This window comes from Lemur catta, chromosome 8, assembly GCF_020740605.2.
Source record: "Lemur catta isolate mLemCat1 chromosome 8, mLemCat1.pri, whole genome shotgun sequence".
In the NCBI taxonomy this organism is placed as follows: domain Eukaryota; kingdom Metazoa; phylum Chordata; class Mammalia; order Primates; family Lemuridae; genus Lemur; species Lemur catta.
The window spans coordinates 100368321-100384967 of record NC_059135.1 but is presented as its reverse complement, the minus strand read 5'-3'; positions in this window follow the sequence as shown (position 1 = coordinate 100384967).

The following is a 16647-nucleotide window of genomic DNA, read 5'->3' as shown; positions in this document are numbered from 1 at the left end:
TCTTACTCCATGTAGTATATAAATTTGCTAGGGTCGTAACAAAATACCACAGACTGGGTGGCTGAAACAACAGAAAATTATTTTGTCGCAACTTCTGAGGCTGAAAGTCCAAGATCAAGGTGTAAGCAGGGTTGGTTTCTTCTGAGTCCTCTCTCCTTGGCCTGCAGAGGGCCGCCTTCACGCTGTGTGCACACACGGTCCTTCCTCTGTGCAAGCACCTCCCCCGGGAGTCTCTGTGTGCCTCCAAATTTCCTCCCCATATAAAGACACCAGTCAGATTGATTAGGGCCTGTCCTAGTGGCCTCACTTTAAATGACTTACCTTTTTAAAGGCCCTACTTCCAAATACAGACACATTCTGAGGTACTGGGGTTAGGACTTCAACATATGAATTTAGGGAGCACACAATCCAGCCCAAAATAATAGTAAAGTAAAAACTATATTCACATAAAATATTAGTCACCAATATTTGAATGTAACAGTGTCTTAGTCCATTCCAGCTGTTACAACAAAATACCATAGACTGGGTGGCTTTAACAACAGACTGTTTTTTAAGAGGCAGAGTCTCCTGTTGCCCAGAATGGAGTGCAGTGGTTATTCACAGGCGTGATCACAGGGCACCACAGCCTGGGCTCCAGCGATCCTCCTGCCTCAGCCTTCCTAGTCGCTGACATTAAGAAAGATAGATTGGCCGGGTGCGGTGGCTCATGCTTGTAATCCTAGCACTCTGGGAGGCCATGGTGGGCGGATTGTTTGAGCTCAGGGGTTCGAGACCAGCCTGAGCAGGAGTGAGACCCCGTCTCTACTAAAAATAGAAAGAAATTAGCTGGACAACTAAAAATATATATAGAAAAATTAGCCGGGCATTGTGGCGCAAGCCTGTAGTCCCAGCTACACATGAGGCTGAGGCAGGAGGATTGCTTGAGACCAGGAGTTTGAGGTTGCTGTGAGCTAGGCTGACACCACGGCACTCTAGCCCAGGCAACAGAGTGAGACTCTCTCTCAAAAAAAAAAAAAAAAAAAGTTTAAGACAGATAATGTGAGACGTAACACTATCTCTAATTTTATTTATTCAAACTATCTTCATTGTAATATTTTCTTCATATTATAGCTAGGGCAATCATCTTTTTTTTATTTGACATAACAATAATGCATTTTGAGCTCTTACATATACTGGCTGTGTTAAAATCATGCTTCTCCTATGGTTGCAAATTTAGTTTATTAAAAATGCCAAAAAATTATTTAAATAGGCCAATTTTGTTGCCCTAATATTAATATAATCTTTAAAATACTTGCCAAATAAGATTGCCTTCCAACTAGAAAAAGGTGACTTTTTAATTTAATTATTTTATTTTATTTTATTTTATTTTTAAGCTACAGCTTCTGTAATGAGAGAAAAACGTGACCTTCCCCATTGCACTCACACCCCACTTAGTACTGTTTCTAGCAAGGACAGGAGTAGGGCCCAACATGCGGGGCTGGTGTGCCTCAGCCGCTGAACAGAACATGTCTAAAATTTGGCTATTCAGCCAACTTACTTTTACCTACCTAAAATTAACAACTTTCACTAAATTTGTCAGTACATCTGTGAACTCTGGCAAAATTTCCCTGGCCACCAAAGTTTCTTTTATTTATTTATTTTTTGAGACAGTGTCTCACTCTGTTGCCCGGGCTAGAGTGCCCTGGTGTCAGCCTAGCTCACAGCAACCTCAAACTCCTGGGCTCAAGCAATCCTCCTGCCTCAGCCTCCCAAGTAGCAGGGACTACAGGCATGCGCCACCATACCTGGTTAATCTTTCCTATATATTTTTAGTTGTCCAGCTAATTGCTTTCTATTTTTTTAGTAGAGACAGGGTCTCGCTCTTGCTCAGGCTGGTCTCAAACTCCTGAGCTCAATCTGTCTGCCTCGGCCTCCCAGAGTGCTAGGATTACAGGTGTGAGCCACCGCGCCCGGCTGCTACCAAAGTTTTTAAGCTGTACAAAATAGTGATTCCAATCAGCACTGCTATTAGCAGTGTGGATACTAACGATTGTGCTATGATTTCTGGTCATGTTTACTACTCTGTCACTTCTAATTCTTTTATTACCTTTTAGTTTAATTTATTGTCTTCAGTCATACCATGAATGCATCTGATCTGGTGAGATCTCAGGAGCTAAGCAAGGTCAAGCCTGTTAGTACTTGGATGGGAGACGTCACGGGAATACTGTGTGTTGTAGACTATTGAACAATAAAAAATTTATATTGTTCACATTGCACTTTTCCAATTCTATAAATGTCTATTTGTATTGGAAGTTAATGTTAGACAATAGTAAGCTATAAGTGCCATGAATAGAGGTTGGTTTGGTCATGGTCCCAACACCTGGACTATGGAATAATGCCGGGCCTATACTAGGTACTAAATAAATATGTGATAAATAAATGAACAAATACTCCATATGATTGTCTTGCATTACATATCAGACTTGAATTTAAAGGATTGCAGAACTTCCACCATCATTACTCTTATCAAGTTGGATTGCAAATTCTATAAGTATTCCTTTCAATGTTTGTTAATGGTAAAAATTAGGTTGTCATTTAAAGGTATTTTAAATTTATTATTTGACTTATCAAAAATCAAATGCTTTATAGCTCTATGCATGATGTAAGAGTATTTCTTGCATGTCATCTACCTTTGCACACATATGCCATTAAATATGATGCTTATAAGGCATTATTATTTATATAAGTAAGAAATTAGGATAACTTTATTTCTTTTTTCTTTCTTTGAACATATTTGAAAGGCTTATCCACAAGTTCAGCAGGAGTTAATTTTTGTATAGAGTTTTAGGTAGGGCTCAAGTGTCATCATTTGTTCTTTCCAAAACATACTCAGCTGTTCCAGTAACATCCATCAAAAAGATGATTTTATCCCCACTGAATTACCTTTGCCTTGTTTTCCTTATTTTGATTTTTTAATTTTTTTTTAAGGCTTGTCAAGTGAAGCAGTGGGAGTCGAGAAGGAACAAAGGAATCTGTAACTGGTTGTGATCAATTAGCTGTAAACACCACTGCACTCAGACCAACCATGCCTTATTTTGAAAAGCAATTAGTCATGTATATGGGGGGGGTGTATTTCTAGACTATTCTGTTCCATTGATCAACACATCTGTCTTTATGGCAATAATACCACAGTGTCTTGATTACTATAGCTTTATAGTAAGTCTTGAAGACTTGAAATCAGATTTTATTCTTTTTTAAGATGTTTTGGCTCTTTTAGGTCTTTTGCATCTCCATACACATTTTTAAACCAGCTTGTCAATTTCTCCCACAAAAGCTTGCTGGAATTTTGATTGTGATTATGTTGAAACTATAGATCAATCTGGAGAGAAATTCTCACCTTAATGTTGAGGTCCCAATCCAAACTCAAGATTTATGTCCTCATTTTTTTAGTTCTTTGATTTTTCTCAACAATTCTTTGAGGGTTTTAATATATAAGTCTTACACAAATTTTGTTATGTTTATCCCCAAGTGTTTTATTTTTTGTTGCTATTTTAAGCATTATTTTCTTAAATTTTATTTTCTAAAAGTTAATTGCTAGAATATAGATATACAATTGATTTTTATACATTGACCTTGTACCTGATAAGCTTGCCATATTCAGTTACTAGTTTTCATATTTTGTTGCTGCTGTTGTTCTCTGGTTCTCTAGCTTTCTAGGACTCAGGCACAGTTGGTTTTCCTTCCTGTTCCAAACACACCTGCAGGAGGCAGCTCCCCCTGGTCCCATGTGAGCTGATTTTACAGCACTGTCTCAGCTACTCAGGGCTGCAGCGGTCAAGTGATTGCAATGGTGGCTCATGAGGACAAGTCCAGTAATACAGGAGTGCCCAGTGTTGAAACTGGCATTTTATTTTATTTTGAGTGTACAGAATTCATAAGGTGAGGAAAAAAAGCATTTCAAATACAAACATTTGTACAAAGGGACTTCAAAAAGTTCACAGAGGACAGGCACAGTAGCTCATGCCTGTAATCCAAGCAATTTAGGAGGCTGAGGCAGGAGGATTGCTTGAGGCCAGGAGTTTGAGACCAGCCTGAGCAACATAGCAAGACCTTGTCTCTACAAAAATACAAAAAATCTTATCCTGGCACGGTGGCACACACCTATAGTCCCAGCTACTCAGGAGGCTGAAGAGGGAGGATCACTGGAGCCCAGGAATTGGAGCAGTGAGCTGTGATGATGTCACTGCACTCTAGCTCAGGCAACAGAGCAAGACCCTGTCTCAAAAAAAAAAAAAAAAAAAAGGTCAAAAAATGGAATTAAAAATAAAATTTTAACTTTGTTTCTCAACATAAGCTCCATCAAGTTTGAAACAATTTTGGAAGCCATGATGTCAGCTAAATAGTCCACCCCTAAAGAACAGAGGGTCCTGGGAATTGAATCATGTCAATGTAGTCGTTTTTTACATTATTAACTAAAGAAAACTGTGTGCCCTTTAAAGATTTTTTTAAGATTGGGAAACAAAAGAAGTCAGAAGGAGCTAAGTCAGGACCGTAAAGTGGATGCCTGATGATCTCCCATCAAAACTCTCGCAGCACTGCCCTTGTTGGATGGGAGGAGTGAGCAGGAGCACTGTCGAGGTGAGGCCTCTCTGGTGAAGCTTCCTGGGGGTTGTTCTGCTAAGGCTTTGGCTGACTTTCTCACAATAAGCAGCTGTGGTCATTCTTTGGCCCTCCAGCAAGTCAATAAGCAAGACGCCCTGAGTGTCCCAAGAAACTGCGGCCATGGCCTCTGGTCTTGACAGCTCTGCTTTTTCTTCTCCTGGACCGTGCCCACCTGTTGGCAGCCACTGCTTCGACTGCCCTGTGCCTTCAGCGTCACACTGGTGAAGCCGCGCTTCGTTTCCTGTACAGTTCTTCAGAGGGACGCTTCAGGATCTTGATCCCACGTGTTTAAAATCTCCGTTGAGAGCTCTGCTGTCATCTGCAGCTGATCTGGGCGCGATGGTTTTGGCACCCGTCGAGTGGAAAATGTGCTCAACCTTAATTTTTCAGTCAGAATGTGTGAGCTGAACCAGTTGAGATGTCTATGGTGTTGCTTATTTTTTCTGCTGTTAATCATCAGCCCTCTTCAATTAGGGCACAAATAAGATTAATTTTTTCCTCCCAAATTGACACGGATTCTCTGCTGCTGCCAACTTCATCTTCAGCATTGCCTTGTCACTTCTTAAAATGAGTAAACTGCTGGTTTATTTGGGACATTGTCCCCTTAAACTTTTCATAAAGCATCAATAATTTCACCATTCTTCCACTCAGGAGTCACCGTAAGTTTGATGTTTGCTCTTCCTTCAATTCTAGCAGAATTCATGCTGCTCTGGTAGGGCTCCTATCAAACTGATGTCTGATCCTTCTCAGGGCTGTAACCAGCTCCATGAACAAATTTCAATGGCTCCTAAATGTTTTTCATAATCCTCTCCCTTAACTAACCACTTGACCTTGTGAGTTGTTTCCCAGAAATGGTGGATTTTCTGCAAGATAAAGGATTGAGATTCTGAAGGCCAGGGCAGACTCCCTGATGCCAACACTCACCATCACCCTCCACCTGCCCCAAGGCATGGGTCCCCGCCTTAAAAAGCCCGTGATTTCCATCAGTCAGAGAGAGGGATTTGAGGCAGCTTCTCCCAGCATCTTTCATATTAGAAATTCCTGTCTTCCTTGGCAATCCTGGTTGTCTGTGTGATGAGCAACTGGACCTAGGCTGAAATCCCCTTGTAGTTTTGACAATTAGGGAGGCTCCTCAGATGGCATTGCTCTTGCTTCCGTGGTTGCAGAGTGGGAAGAGACCAAAAGCTTCCCTTAGCAGCTTTAGCCATACTGGGCTCTCCCTCCAGCTCCACCGTCAGAGGCCTCCAACGCACTGGTGATTGCCTCCAAAGGAAGAACCTCAGATTTGGATTTTGACATTTGCATCTGGATAGGCAAGGCCCTCTCAATTTGGGGAATTCTGAGGGAATTCCCATTAGTTTTGGGTTGGATAAGCCCCCACCTGTGAGAGTAGGAACTAACCTGTTTTGATTTGGGACTCTCAGGGCTTATAGGTGAAACTGCAGTTCATTTTTTTGGAACCTCCTGAATTTCTCTCTATGTTGAGTGTTTATCTGTATTATGTAAATGTGCAGCCTATTAAGCTCTTTGTCTCTGTTCTCTTTTGGCCTACTTCAAATTTGCTGTTGATGGTATTATAAGCACAGTCCAGGATCTGGGAGGTTGAAGGGCACCCCTAATGATATTTTTTCTTGCAGCAGGTTCTAAAGTCTGAGAGGTTAAAAGACACCTCTTTCCTAAAGTCTGAAAGACTAGAAGACATCTCTGTCCTAAGATCTAGGACACTGAAAGACGTCTCCCTCCGTGGAGGCAACCTGGCCGAAATACAGGGATGCCCACTGTCGGGAAGGGGAAGAGAGGAACAGAAGCATAATGTACACGGATTTATGTGGAACTTCAGAGGATGTCACGGCCAGAGTTCTGAGATAAGTTATTGAAACTTTGTGTGCCTCTGTATGCATTTAGATATGTTTCGTGTATGTACACATGTACTATGGTACCCAGATTGGCTTTATTAAAAAAAAGGAGCCCTCATAAATTAAGTAAATAAGACCAAAGTCTTTTCAACTTTACCTGAATTTAATAATCTCTGGTAAATAAGTTGGTTTTTAAAAAAAATTATTGAAGATACTTTCTACAGTAGCCTGCGGGTCAGCGTGGTCTCTGTGAGACTCCACCGCGGAGCACCGTGGCCAGGGCCAGAAAGAGCGAGGTGACCGCGCCACCCACCAACCTCGTCCCCAGGCTGAAAGGAGATGACGTTACTCCGCTACACGGTGTCTCTAACTAGAACTGACCAATGAGGTGAGAAATTGTTGAGATGGCAATACAGTTTTTCTAGGTGTACTTTGTTGGGAATATAGTTCTAAAACATCTGTTCATATTGTTCTGATTACCCTTGTGTTATTTCAAAATGACAATATATGCTATGGGATTGTTTTTATTAAAAAATTGATAAAATAAAAATAAAAATGTCTTCAAAATTATCAACATACGTTTTTGCCTGGGTTTACCAGTCATTTTTATATTTGAAGGTATCAGGCTTTGACACAAAAGATATAAAACTATAAACCCGGTCAAAACAAAATGATCGGCCAGGTGGGATGGCTCATGCCTGTAATCCTAGCCCTCTGGGAGGCCGAGGCGGGTGGATCGCTCGAGGTCAGGAGTTCGAGACCAGCCTGAGCGAGACCCTGTGTCTACTAAAAATAGAAAGAAATTATCTCGACAACTAAAAATATATATAGAAAAAATTATCCGGGCACAGTGGCGCATGCCTGTCATCCCAGCTACTCAGGAGGCTGAGGCAGTAGGATCGCTTAAGCCCAGGAGTTTGAGGTTGCTGTGAGCTAGGCTGATGCCACGGCACTCACTCTAGCCCAGGCAACAGAGTGAGACTCTGTCTCATAAAAAAAAAAAAAAAAAAAAAAACCAAAATGATCTGTGTTTGTGTGATTTTTGATAAGGTGGTGTAATGAAAACAGCTGAATCTCCTGAGTTAATGGCAAAGTTACCCAGGTGTTTAACCTTAAGTTTCTTGTTTAGGTAAAAAGTAAGCATGCCCAAACAAAAATAAGTGTCAATATTAGAATAAACAATACTCTAAGTAAATGATAGCGTAAAACAGAAATTTATGATCAAAGAGTTTTAAAGGTATTTTGGTTTTTGTCTCTTAATTCTAGTTGTGGATTCAGTCTCTTCCATTGACTTTATCGTCTGTGGAAAGGCGCACACAAAACCTGTTTAAATCCAACTGGAGCTGCCCCTTTGATCTGGCTCACTTTGATTTGTTCTGAGTACTGGCCGCGAGCCAGCCTGTTATGTGTACATTATGTTGCCACAGTAAAGGCCTTTACCTACGAAATTTTTTTTAAATACCTGAACTGTTGATTTTTGTAGAGTAATTATTGTTAGAAACCAGAGAGAATCTGAAAACAATCTTGCTGTTCTGATGGATTACATGTATTCGAATTTGCACTTAAGTAGAAAAGCGGTTTGAAACCATTTAGATTGTTTTTAAAATAGCTTGATCTTAATCCTTATGTAAAAATGTTATGACTTTGTGTCCTTATTTGAGATGCTAAGGATTGATAGAGGTTTATTCAGTCTATAGTCAGGTGATGTCCTATCAATAAATTTTATTTTGGAATGTTGGTACTTTAAAACAATGTAATTAGTTAACATCATGAAGCAAGATGTGTTAAACTTCTATAGTTATAGAACTTAAAGATGTTACATTATTCAGAATAGCAAGTCTTACTAGAATACTTATGTTTATCTTGGTAGGTTTTTTTTAAGTTTAAAAGTAATAATTATGTGAACTAAAGTAAAATCTTAAGGCTCCCCCCACCAGCTGACTGAAGGGACCCCCTCTTGGCCAAGGGAATACCTTAAAGCTGAGTTGTTGGCCATGAGAAGGGCGGCCAGACACGCCTCATTATGCCCCTCCCTTCTCGGAGACGTCCTTTGTAACTCATTAACAGGCCTGAGGCTGTGCAAGGTAAACCTGCGGGTCCTTGATTTACATAAGAAATCGCTGAGTCTGGGAATATGTCCAGTGGCTTGTCTCTGATTAACAGACTGATAAATGCCTGTCAACCCCCATTTCCATCTGATCTAGAACATTTAATTGGCTAGAAGTCTTTTGACTTTAAGTATCTTGGCCATAAAGTTCCCACCAAGGGACAGGATGGAACTGGGGCAGGTAGCCACCACTCCCAATCCCTCACAACAATGGGACAAAATAAAAATTTGGCCACTGATGCTGCCTCTGGCAAACCTTGGCCAAAAAGGGGGAAATGTAAGCTCACCACCTTCCCCCCTCTGACTGAGTAGAGCTCCTCCTGGCCAAGGGGACTCAAACAAACAAACCAACAAACCTTAAAATTGAGTTTCCAGCCACGAAGGGAAGGGAGATTGGATGTGCCTACTGGTTTACTCAGCAGTAGGTTTAAAAGGCACTTTATTTTGCATTCCTCTTGCTCCCATATCCCAAAAACTATTTGCTTTTTACTGGGAAGACTCAAAGTCTAAAGCCAAATGCCAGTACTACTAGACTCTCCTTCCTCAGGGGGCTAAAAACTCCCTGACAATCTTCAGAAAAATTCTCACCAGAAATTTGAGGGAAATATTTTAGGCAACAGAATGATTTTATAGTATGTATACAATACCCCTATAGCCTGTGAGACTGAAGCTGAATCAAGGCAATGTGCCATAACTGTATTAAATTTACTGGTTGACAAAGCATATAAAGCATCTCAGAAAAAGCTAAGATTTTACTTCCCAATATCAAATACTTGGAATTTTAATCCTCTTAGAACTTGGAGCCTCCTCCCATGTTGGATAGAGGCTGTAGATTGAATAGTAGTCCCCACCACCCACAAATAGTTGCGAGAATTCTTAGGTATGGCTGGGTTTTGCCAGATTTAGGTTCCTACCTTCAGGCTGATAGTAAAACCCCTCTGTAAATCCTTAAAAGGGGAAGAAAAAGAACCACTCACTTGGACCAGGGAATGACACAATGCTTTCTTGAGTATTAAAAACAATTAATGGGCTGGGCGCGGTGGCTCACATCTGTAATCCTAGCACTCTGGGAGGCAGAGGAGGGTGGATCGCTCGAGGTCAGGAGTTCGAGACCAGCCTGAGCAAGAGCGAGACCCGTCTCTACTAAAAATAGAAAGAAATGATCTGGCCAACTAAAAATATATATAGAAAAAATTAGCCAGGCATGGTGGCTCGTGCCTGTAGTCCCAGCTACTCGTGAGGCTGAGGCAGGAGGATCGCTTGAGCCTGGGAGTTTGAGGTTGCTGTGAGCAAGGCTGACACCACAGCACTCTAGCCAGGGTGACAGAGCAAGACTCTGTCTCAAAAAAAAGAAAAAAAAACCAACAATTAATGGCTGCCCTTGCATTGGGCCCCTCAGATTTACATAAGCTTTTTAATGTTCATTCAGGAAAGGCAAGGAATTGGATGCAGGGTATTGACACAAACTTTAGGGGATCATAAGCAACCTGGACCTCATTTCTCTGAGCAACTGGATGTGGTAACAAAGGAGGTCCCACTTGTCTGAGAGTGGTGGCTTATACCTACGATATTTTATAGGAAGCTGAAAAGTTTGCCCTTGGGCAACTGATGACTGTTCATACCGTGCATTAGGTATTAACCCTGCTGGAACAAGAGGGAGACTTTTAGTTAATGGCCACTGGATGGATAAGTATCAGGCTATTTTGTAAGATAATTCTGATATAACTCTGAAGGTGGTGTCCACCTTCAATCCAGCCACCCTGCCACATACAGAGTCTGATTCCTCATTCTGTGATGACACTCAGTGCATTGACCAGCTGTATTCTGGTTTCCCGGACTTGCCTCAGCAGCCCCTGTCAGACCCAGATGAGGAGCTCTTTATGGAGGAAGCAGCCTTATGGAACAGGGACAATGGGAAGCTGGGGGTGCGGTGGTTACCGGCCAACAAGTAACTGAGCAACAAGCCCTACCCCACTGGGACATCTGCCCAGAAGAATAAATTAATTGTACTAATTAGACTGATTGTAAAGATATCTTTATGGTGGTACCTGCTCAGAAAGCTGTTTGAAAGAAATAAGGGTACCTTACCTCTGAAAACAAGAAAATTAAATATGGACCACAAATTCTTGAGTTATTATATTAAAAGCCATTTTACTGCCCAGGGAGGTAGCCATCAAGCACTGCCAGGGACATCAGAGAACTGTCTGTGGTAGACTTGAGGGCCAAAAGAGCAGCCTGGCAATTGTCCAACCAATTGGCTTTAATCCTCTCCCTCCCATTGGGTAGCCAGGGGACTACTATTTGTACAATAGTATGTTAGCAAATGTTTCCCCAAGGTCTAAGGAAATTGATAACACACCAGGTTCCAGAGGGTCCAGAAAACAGAAGGAGGTATGGTTGGTGCACACTCTGAGTAGATTTTTATGTGTGGGGTCAATGAGGAAAACCCCTTGTGCCTATTATTGTCTAAATAGCTGGACGATGGGGACACTGGCTTGTTGGAAATCCTCACCAACACTTCTCCTTGCCCATTAAACTAACTCCCTAAAACTGTTTTCATGAGTGACCAGGGGAATTTTGGATATAAATTCCATCTGAGGGACACTGGGACAATATTTCCCAGGAGGGATCCCAGAGGGGGCTGGATACTTTTTTTTATATACTTTGCTGTCTTGGTGGGCAGAGGGTGCAACTCAGCAATATGTACTAAAAAGTTTCAGTTACAGGTCCAATATTTTCATTCTCCGTCATGCCCCAACTACGTCCCATTTCAGCAGGAAGCAGACAGATAGATCTATGTCCTGATTCCCCAAGATTGAGAAATGAATTTTTTTAAAAAGAGGGAAGTTGTAACTGGCTCCATGAACAAATTCCCATGGCTCCTATATGTTTTTTTTATAATCCTCTCTCTTAACTAACTACTTGAACTTTTGAGTTGTTTTCCACAAATGGTGGATTTTCTCCAAGACAAAAGAGTTGAGATTCTAAAGGTCCCAGGGCAGACCCCTGGTACCAAGATTTATCATCTCCCTCAACCAGCCCCAAGGCACATGGCCCTCCTTTAAAAGCCCATGGTCTCCATTAGTCAGAGAGAGGGATTTGAGGAAGCTTCTGCTTCTACTGTTCTCCCAACAAGTCTTCTCTCGTATTGAAAATTCCTTTCTTTCTTGGTAATCCTGGTTGTCTCAATGATTGGACCTTTGTGCAATGAGCAACTGGACCTAGGCTGAAACCCCCTTGCAGTTTCAACACAGTGCCTCTAATTAGGTTCTGTTCAGACATGTTTGCTATCACAAATTAGTACTGTTTATTCTGGTGCAAAAATTTTGAAATCCATGCATAGTTTTCTCATAACATGCATTTTCCATGAACTTTTAAGACCCCTCATAAATATTATAAAATTCTCTCTTTGCCCCTCCAGACTTTGCTGCTTCCTTTGCTGCCACCTCTGGTGTCCCAGGCTGCTTCTCTAGCTCCCCACTCCCCTCAGTGCAGCATCCAGGGCACTACCTCTGTACAGCAACTCCCATTCATCCAGGGCCAAAGTGAAGCTGTTTCTATTTCTCTCTCACCAATCCAGGACATAGTCTGTGTTGGGGTGAAGAGAGACTTCCTTTTCACCCTCTGAAGATTTACTGAAAATCAACTGACAAAAGCCAGATTAATAGGAGAACAGGCATACGGATTTATTAATGTGCACAGGAGAGAATCACAGAGTGACTACCCCAGCCCCCAATGGAGTTCAGAAGCTTATGGTCCCTATTTCATGGGAAAGGGAGGAGATGGGAAATGTAGACAATTCTTTCTGTTACAGAAAGCTGGGCACTTGTCCCCGGGGCCACATCAGAAGAACAAGGACAAGTGGTTTGAGGAGAAGGAAAGAGAAGTTTATTAATTTGCCAGCAAATGAGGAGGCTGGAAGACTCCCATCTTAAAGTACCAACATCTTCCTTCTAAGCAGGAACATAGAGCTTTTAAAGGGGAGGTTTTCAGCTTCAGGCTCTTGCTGTTCAATTATAGAGGATGACTCTGATTCATCCCATCTTTGGCTAAGATAATCTCATGATCTCCACCAAGACAATTCCCTTGAGCCAATTCCTGTGCTATAAAGAACAAAAGATACTCCCCTGCTCCTCCTGACCATTGGTCTGGGGCAGGGATGCAGGTTTTAGTTCCCAAAAGGAGTGTGGGAAGTTTTAGAAAGACAGAAAACATTTTTATCCTTTTTCAGGCCATTCCCCCTGTTATATATTGCCTACTGTCAATTTTACCCTTCCATATCTATGGGAGGAGGGGTGACGTAGTCATCGATCTAGGTCCTGCTGAATTGGGACGATGTTTTAAATCTGCAATCCCCAATCCCCAGGCTTAGGCCCAGTACTGGTCCATGGCCTGTTTGGAAATGGGCTGTGCATCACTCCCTGAGCTCCGCACCACCTTCCCCCACCCAGGACACTCCACTCCCCCACCCTTGGTCATGGAAAAATTGTGTTCCATGAAACTGGTCCCTGGTGCCAAAAAGGTTGAGGACCACTGTTTTAGATGGAAGGTTTGTACATTTTTCCTTTATCCACTGGCATTTGGGTTCCTATTCTTCCCTGGGTCACTTCTTTACTCTGGTATGGTGAGCCCATGGTTTTACCTCTGACAATTTCAATGAGGTGTGAGTTGTAGAAGCACTTCATGGGGTCCCTTCCACCTTTCTGTAGTTGTTGTTCAGCTCCTTGTTCTTTCCAGGCTTTAAGCAACACCTAGTCTCCTGGTTTGAAGGGGTGAGGGGTGCTTCCAGCTGAGGTAAGGACCTAAAAGAGCCAAGCTCATGTATAGTGGTTAGCATCTGACTTATTTGTTTAATTATTACTTTACTCTGTTTTCTTCATTTATGATTATGTTAACATACCTACCTCAGGGTTCTAGGAAGGGTCTCTCGTAACCTATTTCATAGGGGCTCAACTTAAGCCTGCTTCTAGGGGCTACCCTCATCCAGAGGAGGGTGAGTGGCAATACCTTATCCCACGTTGGGGGGGGGGAGCATCCTGCATTAATTTTGCTATAGTCCTCTGTAAAGTATGATTCATGTTCTCCATTTTTCCCATAGCTTGAGGTCCCCACAATGTGTACAATTTCCATTCTAGATGCAGGGCTTTACTTAGTTTCTGAGTTACCTCCAGTTTAAAGGAGGGTCCATTATCACTCTGATTAGAGGAAGGGAGTCCATACCTTGGAATAAATTCCTTCAGAAGGACCCAGGTGACTTCAGACACTTTCTCTGTTCAGGTGGGATAAGCCTCTACCTACCCTGAGAAGGTATCTTTTTCCTTCTGGATAACTGGAGAGCTCTGGTTTAAGCAAACAGCTCAGATTTCTGGGCTAAAGTCCCAGGTGGCAGTGCCATTGCTTCCAGCACCTGTCATTCCCCAACCACCACACATCCAGCCCTGGTGCTGTCTGTTGACCATAAAACTGCTCCCATCAGTGAAAAGGTCCCAATCTGGCTCTTGCACCAGCTGATCTGACAGATTCATCCTGCTAAAATCGACAGCCTCCAGACTCCCTAAACAGTCATGCTGCAGAGGCTCATTCTCTTCAACTGGTAACAGGATGGCAGGATTAAGAGTAGACGTGGTCTTTAACTTAACATTGGGATTATCCAAAAGGATGGCCTGGTATTTTCCCAGTCTTCCTGCAATCAGCCAATAACCACTGCCTTTTGTTCTCCCATCCAAGTACTAACCAGGCTCAACCCTGCTTAGCTTCTGAGATCAGACAAGACTGGGTGCCCCCTTTTGTTCTAATAACGTCAGAACCTGGTGTGGTGCATATACTACAACAGATTTTCCTAAAGTGAATTTTTCAGCCTTTTGCAACAGGTTGCAAGTAGTTGCCACTGCCCAGAGGCAAGGAGGCCATCCTGTCACAGTATTATCCAGCTCCTTTGACAAATATGTCACTGGCTGTGGGATGTTTCCCACTGTCTGCTCTAGGATTCCCAGCCCATCCCTTGTTTTTCATGAACATATAATTTAAATTCTCTTTGCAGGTCAGGCAACTCCAAAGCAGGGGCAGTCATAAGACTCTGCTTTAGTCTCTCAAAAGCATTTTAACAGTCGGTGGTCGAGACCAGGTGTTCCACATCTGTCCCTTTAAGGACCTCATAAAGGCTTTGCTATTAGTCCAAAGTTTGGGATACAGATGCAACAGAACCATGCCATTCCTAAGAACCTGCACAGTTGGTTCCTTTTTGCACAATTGGTGTCCTTTTATTTCTGGACACCTTAAGATTCAAGATGACTTGCTTTTGGTCTGACATGAGGCTTCAGGTTCTCATGCTAATTTGGAATCACAAATAAGTAACTTGCTGTTTGCAAATCTATGTCTTTTTAGGTGACGCTTTATAGGCACATGAGGCCAGATGACTTAGCACAGCCACTGTATTTGGAAAACAATGATCATAATCAGGGCTGCCTACAAGTAAATCATCCACATATTGTAATAGAATCCCTTGATCCAATTGCAGGTTCCACAGGTCTCTTGACAAGTTCTCACCAAACAGGGTTGTAGAGTTTTTAAACCCTTGGGGCAACACAGTCCAGCAGTACTGTGCATTGTCCTAGTCTCGGGATACTGGCATTCAAATGAGAAAAGGAGTTAAGTCTTCTTTTCCAAAGGACTGCAGAAGAAAACATCTTTTAAATCCAATACTGAATATCATTCATAGTCCCTGGTATTGTTGTCAGTAGAGTATATGGGTTTGGTACCATAGGGTGTTTGTCTTGCACAATATCATTAATAGCACGTAGATCCTACACGAATCTATACTCATTGGTGCTGGGCTTCTTGATTGGTAAAATTGGCATATTATAGATGAATTAGTCCGTGCTCCAGAAATCTGTTCAATATAGTTTGGATTCCTTCCAATGTTTCCTTTTTAAGGGGGTATCATTTTTTGTGAGGGCATGAGGCCCCTTCTTTTAACAAAATGCTAATTGGCATAGCTGTTATTGCCCATCCTGGGGTCCCATCAGCCCATACGGCCTTACTCACTCTTTGGTAGACCCAGGCAGGAACAGGATTTGCTGCTGCTGCTGCTCTGTCCACGAGTAGACATTGAAACTGCAGTACAGTTTCAGGTGTGACCTGTAGGTGGAGCTGCTGCCTCTCTGGAGAAAAGGTTATTTGGGCACTCCTCTTGCAGAACAAATCCTGGCTTAGGAGCCCTGTTGGATGCACATAAAAGAAACTGCATCTCGGTTTCCATTCTCACAGTTGGCACGCAAGAGGTTGGAGCATGGGCCACTGCTGGGTCTGACCAGTCACCCCCAACACCGTGTCTTTGCTAAGGGAAGTTAGTTTAGAGTTTAGGACAGAAAAGTTAGTTCCAGTGTCAATTAAAAAGTCCACCATCCCGTCCCCACTGTCAATTATACCCAGGGCTCCTGTGGGCATATGTGGATTGGAGCCTTTAGTGAGGCATGAAGCCCCGGGTGCCCTCATTCATCATCTGAGTCCCGGTCTCGAAAGACCATTTGCTCTCCTGGGGTTTCCCTGTTACCTGGAGCCCTTTGCAACTTTGGGCGCTGCTCTTTCCAGTGTCCTTCCTCTTTACAAAGACCACACTGATTGTGCCTCACCCTGGAGTGGCCTTTCCCACCCTTTGTTTTTGGTTTTTGTTGTTGTTGTTGTTGTTGTTGTTGTTGTTGTTGGTTTTTTTTTTTTGAGACAGAGTCTCACTCTGTTGCCCGGGCTAGAGTGCCGTGGCGTCAGCCTAGCTCACAGCAACCTCAAACTCCTGGGCTCAAGCGATCCTACTGCCTCAGCCTCCTGAGTAGCCGGGACTACAGGCATACGCCACCATGCCCGGCTAATTTTTTCTATATATATTTTTTAATTGGCCAGATAATTTCTTTCTATTTTTTAGTAGAGACGGGGTCTCGCTCTTGCTCAGGCTGGTCTCGAACTCCTGCCCTCGAGTGATCCTCCCGCCTCAGCCTCCCAGAGTGCTAGGATTACAAGTGTGAGTCACTGCGCCCGGCCCCCGCCCTT